Source organism: Amblyomma maculatum, chromosome 2 (genome assembly GCF_055883805.1).
Source record: "Amblyomma maculatum isolate TAMU_Amacu chromosome 2, ASM5588380v1, whole genome shotgun sequence".
Lineage (NCBI taxonomy): Eukaryota > Metazoa > Arthropoda > Arachnida > Ixodida > Ixodidae > Amblyomma > Amblyomma maculatum.
Genome location: NC_139345.1, coordinates 150,969,477 through 150,975,476, shown reverse-complemented (window position 1 = coordinate 150,975,476; position 6,000 = coordinate 150,969,477). Strand labels below are relative to the sequence as shown.

The following is a 6,000-nucleotide window of genomic DNA, read 5'->3' as shown; positions in this document are numbered from 1 at the left end:
TCATCGTGCGCTCGCCTTATCTGCGAAAGGGCAGTTTCGAACCTTGTGGGAAACATCTTTCTGCTTTTACTTAAGGCCAGACTCCTTGAAGGCTGGAAAGAAACATGAGCCTTGGCATTGTCCAGTGGACAAAACCTCAATAACAAATCGTGATAGCATCCTGTCAACGAGATTACTAGCGTCGCTAATCAATCATATTTACGACCACAAAAATAACAACCTGACAGAATCGCAAATGATGTTTCCTGGCTTACATCTGTCCTTACAAAAGCTGCCCGTCCAGTAATCGTGGAGGAAATGCGTTAAGTGCGAATAGATTTGCGCATTGCAAGGTGGTTGTGTTTCAGAGGTAACTACTCTGAAGATAAGGCTAAAAAAAATAGCATATTTAGAAAGGCCTATTCGCGTTACGTCTCTAGACACTTGGACATCCGGACTATATTCTCACGTTCTTGTTTGTTTTTTCCAGCAGCGCATCTTTTCAGGTCACCGAGCATACAGCGTTTTTCGTGAATTTTGCGTATGCCGACGATAAGAACAACGGCAGAGTTTAAGAACTGAGCAAGCAGGAAGAATACGAACCTACTGTTGCAGTAAACATGGCGACATGTATCGTTCTAGAAGTGTAGACGACTGCCTCACAGCTGCCTTTCCCGACATTGACCCGCTGACGTCCTCGGCAGCTGCTGGCGTGTTAGAGCAACCTCTGCTAACTACGCGTCGTTACCGAGCCTTGCCTTCTGGCCCGCCAGTGCAGGGCGCGCTTTGACACAAATGGTAGCAGCGCATTTATCAAGCATATAACCTGTCTTTGTGGAGACCAAGCATAATGCCAAGACAGCCCAGGAAATTCCACAAGAAGGTTCTGAGGAAACATCTTTTGAAAGCACCCAGTCGTCGGTGCGCCCTTGTAAAAGATAAGATAACCAGGAAAGGAAGTAAGCAATGGTCGTACCAGCGATAAGCGATGACGAGAAACCACCAGTTTGTCTCGAGCGCTCGGTTACGTCGAGCGATTGTCGCATCGCCAAGCTTACAACATAGGAACGCTGCGGTACCCAAACTGCGCCCGAAAAGGCATCTTAGCTCGCTCAGGTGGGTGCGCACTTTGAGTTTATAACAGTGTCATCTCTCTCGTCCTAACGCTTGCGCCAGGCGTTAACATAACGGTATATAAAAAGAGGTTACGTGATGCGCCATTCAGCTGCTACTCACCGAAAGTCAAATGGCAGGATGAACTGCATGGAGAGCTCCATACTCCTTGATGTCACAATATAAAATAAAATTGCGAATAGATCAACCTAGAGGTGGCGTCCCCGTCGCTCAGCTAGTGTGCACAGGCAACTGCAGCTGGTGGCTCTCGTACATATGTACGCGGCGTCGTTTTTGTTTTATAAGTTAAGACGGGTTTCCTGAATGGAGTGTTCCAAATTAGGAGAAAAAAACATATATACTTAGCCAGCGCTGAAAAAGCGAAGACCGGATGGTACTAAAACGAGGCACGTAACTGTGCGAACCTCTTTCGGAATTGCTGACGTCTTTGAGCACGGGGTTTACGCTTTACTGCGCTTTCGTGTCGGATATTTGTGGTGTGGCACACATGCCTTATCGCATTTTTGCTTTTTGCTCGCCTTTCGTAGTCTGATAGTTATAAGAGTGTCAAATAGGCACATTTAGTGGCAGCTTCAGCGAGTGAATTTCACCTCGTTAAATGCCATTTTAGTGATATGGTGCTAAACTGGTAAGAAGCTTTCTATTCGGAGTGTACTTCATGCGAGCAACATAATTGTTTTTGAAGGCCAAGCCGCTGCGCTGTCATTCCATGCTGATGTGCGATGACTAATTGCTTTAGTACGAGCTGCTTTAAAAAAGGAGGCGTGGCCTGGTTCTGCATGAAGTCATCGATGCCAGGATTAGGTTGAATAAATATAGAACTGACGTTGTGTAACGCAGCAGGTGGCCACACTGTGAGGGCAGATCAACTCTGGCTTGACAACAAATCCACTGCTCCGAAGCTTTCCTTCGAAATGAGAACACGCTTTCGCTCTACCGGTATTCTCGCTTTACAAGAAACTAAGTGCACGCGTGTATTGCGACAAAAGGAGTTGGTTATTCAGCGGAACTCATTACGAAGCGAACGCCTTTTGCACCTCATGTCAGGGTATTCAGTGTGACGCTGTGTCATTGGCTCTCAAAGCGAGTATGAGCAAGGCCAACATCCATAAAACCAATGGATGTCAATTAGAATTAATGTGCTTGTGTTTGCTTGAGTGTGTGTGCAGTGTGTTTGCGTGAAGATGAGCGCATGTGTATGGGCGTGCGTGCAAGCGCGTGTGCATACATGTGTGCGTGCACTTCTGTGTGTTTGTATGTTGATCAGGGCTAAATTCTGGTGTATGAAATTTAAAACTGCTCAGCATTTTTCCGTGCGACGGAATATTGCACACTCCCTTCTTCAATATTTCGTTATGTTTAAGTACCGCGAGGCCTCTGTGCAAGGGCGCGGTTATGGTTAGGCAAGGAGTTTCGAGGTATTAAGGTTTTTTTTTGTTTGTTTGTATCAAGCATTGATTGTTTGTTAAGAAATGCAAATGTTTATTGTTATTTGCAGAAGAGGTTCTGGGTATAAAAAGCTGTTCAAAAAAACAGAATTTTCTTCGCAAGCAAATAAAAGAGATTGTTATGGCCGTGCAAAATTAGGGGTTTTTTACTAGGCTGGTCTAAAAGAAAGGGTTTGCGCGGGAGTTAGCAGTCTCACTTAAGCGACTGACATTTTTATTAGGCTAGAGGTGTCACAGATTCGTATAGCTCTGCCCTGTATCCTGCTTGTAATAACATTTAAATTGTGGGATAGGTGGGCTTTCCAAACAAGTTTGCTGCTCTCTCAAGCATAATGGGCTCATTGCGCCCCTTTTATGGATACGCAATAAACTCCAACCGTAACAGGGAACAATGTATGTAGGATCACCGCCGGTATCGAGGGAAAGCGCGCTTCTTCTTCCGGCCTTCGCAATTTGGTGTGCATGTTTCCCTCCCGCCGCATTCCAATATGGAGTCGTCACTTCCTCACCTCTCTGCGTCTCCTGCCGCCGTCCACACACGTGTAAAGCGCACACTCGCTTCCACATGCATAAATTGTAACCAGCAAGTCATCTCATGCCAAACCTTATGATTTACAAAAAGCAATTACCCGTAATAGGCGTCTAATATTTGGGATCTATAATTTATAAAGTGTAGATAAAAACTTCTACTCGCAGAAACTCTCCTTAGCGCGACTGCATGGTGGTCGCATGAGCCACCAGATATGCGGGTAGTGAGTTGTACAACCGCAATTTTAGCCAGTTTTTCAGTTGCATATGCATTGCGCTCAGAGCATATCACTCGGCTGAAAAAGTATGAAACACCACAACGTTTTGTCAAGACATCATGCACAAATATTTGTTTTGTATAAGTGAGAACTTCCGAACTGACCGCTTTTTAAAGAATACTTAAGGAAGGAGAAAATCACATTCTTCTTTTAAAAAACTGAACTTTCCTTTAAAGCTGTGCCCGTTATTTTCTCATGAGTACAATCTGTGGAAGGACGGTGTGGGGTTGGAGATGTTTCTGGCGTCGTCACAACAGCCACTAAAGTTATATAGTGTTTCGAAAGCAGTTCACCTGTGGCGAAAATCAGGGCGCGGAGCACATGACCTCGCTGGAGAGCTTTCGATGCGTCGGTAAAGTCTCCAGAACGGCCACAATGAATATTTTTTAACATAAAACATCCGGAAAAGCAGCTCCATCACAAGAGACACCACTTTATTTTCTATTTCTAGTCATAAACAAGTGAAGTGTGCAAATTCCAGAGGAACTTTAGTCATTAAAGTAATTATTGCTATTTCTTCCTCTATTCGAAAGATGAGTCCATCATGTTATCCCTAACTGCGCCCATTTCAAGTCTTTGAATTCTTCCTCTAAGCAAGCTGTGAATAGAACAAAGGAGATTGTCTCTGCTCGCCTAATAGCCTTTTTACGAATTATTTTCTTTATGTAGATTTATGGTTGTTCTGCGTTCAGCATAGGTATCTTATCAGTACTTTCACATTATTCTGCGCCTACGAGCCTTTTTCTCTCTTTTGGACACTCTTTAGACGCGCAAATGACAGGGCTCGTACAGGGGCCCCACGCACCGAAACCGCAGACGATGTCAGCATTCGTCATTTTAAGCTTTTACTTTTCTGTTTAACAGTACATGCCGCAACTTCCGTTTTGGCCCGGCTGGTGCGGCAAGGTGCTGCCGCTGCGGCGGCACCCGTCGTCAGCTCCATGGGCGCAGTCCTTCGGTGCAGTTCGCAAAGTATGGTTTCTGCTCCAAACGTTCAAGGCTTCGACCTCACATTTAGTTTCATGTTACTTGGCATGCGCGACCTGTGCCGGAAGCCTCGCGGTACAGTTGTCGACTTACTGATGTGAGAATACGTATAAAAATCTGGAACTGCCGTTTGGATAGGAAGTGAACTGAATGTTACGACATGCAGTTTAATAATACGAAGGCATCAATCTTACGACAGCAGAAAAATTCTATGTCATGTGAATCAAGACGCACCCTCCAAGAAGTGCGCCTAGTGGAGAAAACTTTTACGTTTGTGCACGGCCCTTCTCTGCAGATGCCTGTGACTTAAACTGGGGTGGGATTCGTGATCTGTGTCCCTGCAGCATTGAATCTGAGCGCAGGAGCGCTACTGATGCTTCTTCTTTCGACGGTGGCAGCAAGTAAAAAATATACTATCTTATTAGCTAAACGGAGTAATTACAGAATATTCAAGAAATATTTTAGTAGCTTACGCAAAATTTTTCACAATGCTACCGTGCATAAGAGCAAATTTGTCGCAGTAAGCCACAGTGAAGGACAGTACTCAAAAAAGGCTGTGACACTGACTAAACGCCCGCCCGAGCATTTGGATGTCCTAGATTGTACAGTTCAGTTACACAGGTAAGCGCACCCATCTTTTTTATAAGACGTGTGTTAGAGCACAACTGTACTGAAACTGCACCTTAGCCGTAAATTGCGGGATTTAAGGTGTTGAAGCGACACAGAGGCAATAAAGGACCCCGCATAGTGGATTGCTGCGATTGAGTTGATTCAACCTGGAGTTCTTTATCCGACAGTGACATCACGCCGTACTCGGGCGTTTATGCATTTTCATTATTATTCTTCCATAAAATTATGGCCACTGCAGCCACGGTCTACTCCGTAAACATCTGCAACGTACAGCGATGTAGAGACAGATATTGTTGAGTGGGCTAGTGCCTTCATTTGTTTTCTTCTCTGCATGAAAATGCCGGTCGTTTCACGCAAAACGGAATTTACATCTTGGAATATCTAATAAAACTGGGGTGAAATTCGGGCGCAGAGGCAGGCTATGCTCAGGCCTACAAAGCACGTGCTAGTGCGGCGTCTAATGCTCAAAAATCTCAAGAAAATAGATTTCTGGTTAAATATTTGCACTAACTCCTAAATGAGCACACAACAACGTGGCATTTCATTGCCTGTGCGTTATGAAATGTAGCTCTCATTATATGCAGACCATTAGGGTGAAATGTGAAAACAGTGCAAAACCTGCAGCACCAGTTCGCAATTCTCTGATATGTATTTGCATCCTTCCAAACGAAGCTATACTTCTGGAATCTTTTAGCCGGTTTTTACAAAACACCAAGATTCTCCTCCACTTTAAAACGGAAACACGGGGTGGTGCAGTGGTAAGACGCCCGACTACTGTGCCGGAGTTCCCGGGTTCGAACCCGACCGCGGCGGCTGCGTTTCGATGGAGGCGAAACGAAGAGGCGTCGTGTGCTGTGCGATGTCAGCGCACGTTAAAGATCCCCAGGTGGTCGAAATTACTCCGTAGCCCTCCACTACGGCTCCTCTTTCTCTCTTTCCACTTTCATTCCCACCCTCCTCCCTTCCCTTACGGCGCGGTTCGGGTGTCCACAGAGCAAGTGTGACAGTTACTGCGC

At 45.3% G+C, this 6,000-nt stretch overlaps 1 protein-coding gene across 1 annotated transcript in view; it reads left to right on the top strand.

The window, feature by feature from the left end:
* Positions 1 to 939: 939 nt before the first annotated feature.
* The window catches only part of LOC146200175 (uncharacterized), an 87,678-nt gene continuing 82,617 nt past the window's right edge, over positions 940 to 6,000 (top strand). Inside the window, exon 1 of the mRNA XM_084595413.1 lies at positions 940 to 1,095. The gene's annotated coding sequence lies outside the window, so the exon portion shown is untranslated. The remainder of the gene's footprint in view (positions 1,096 to 6,000) is intronic.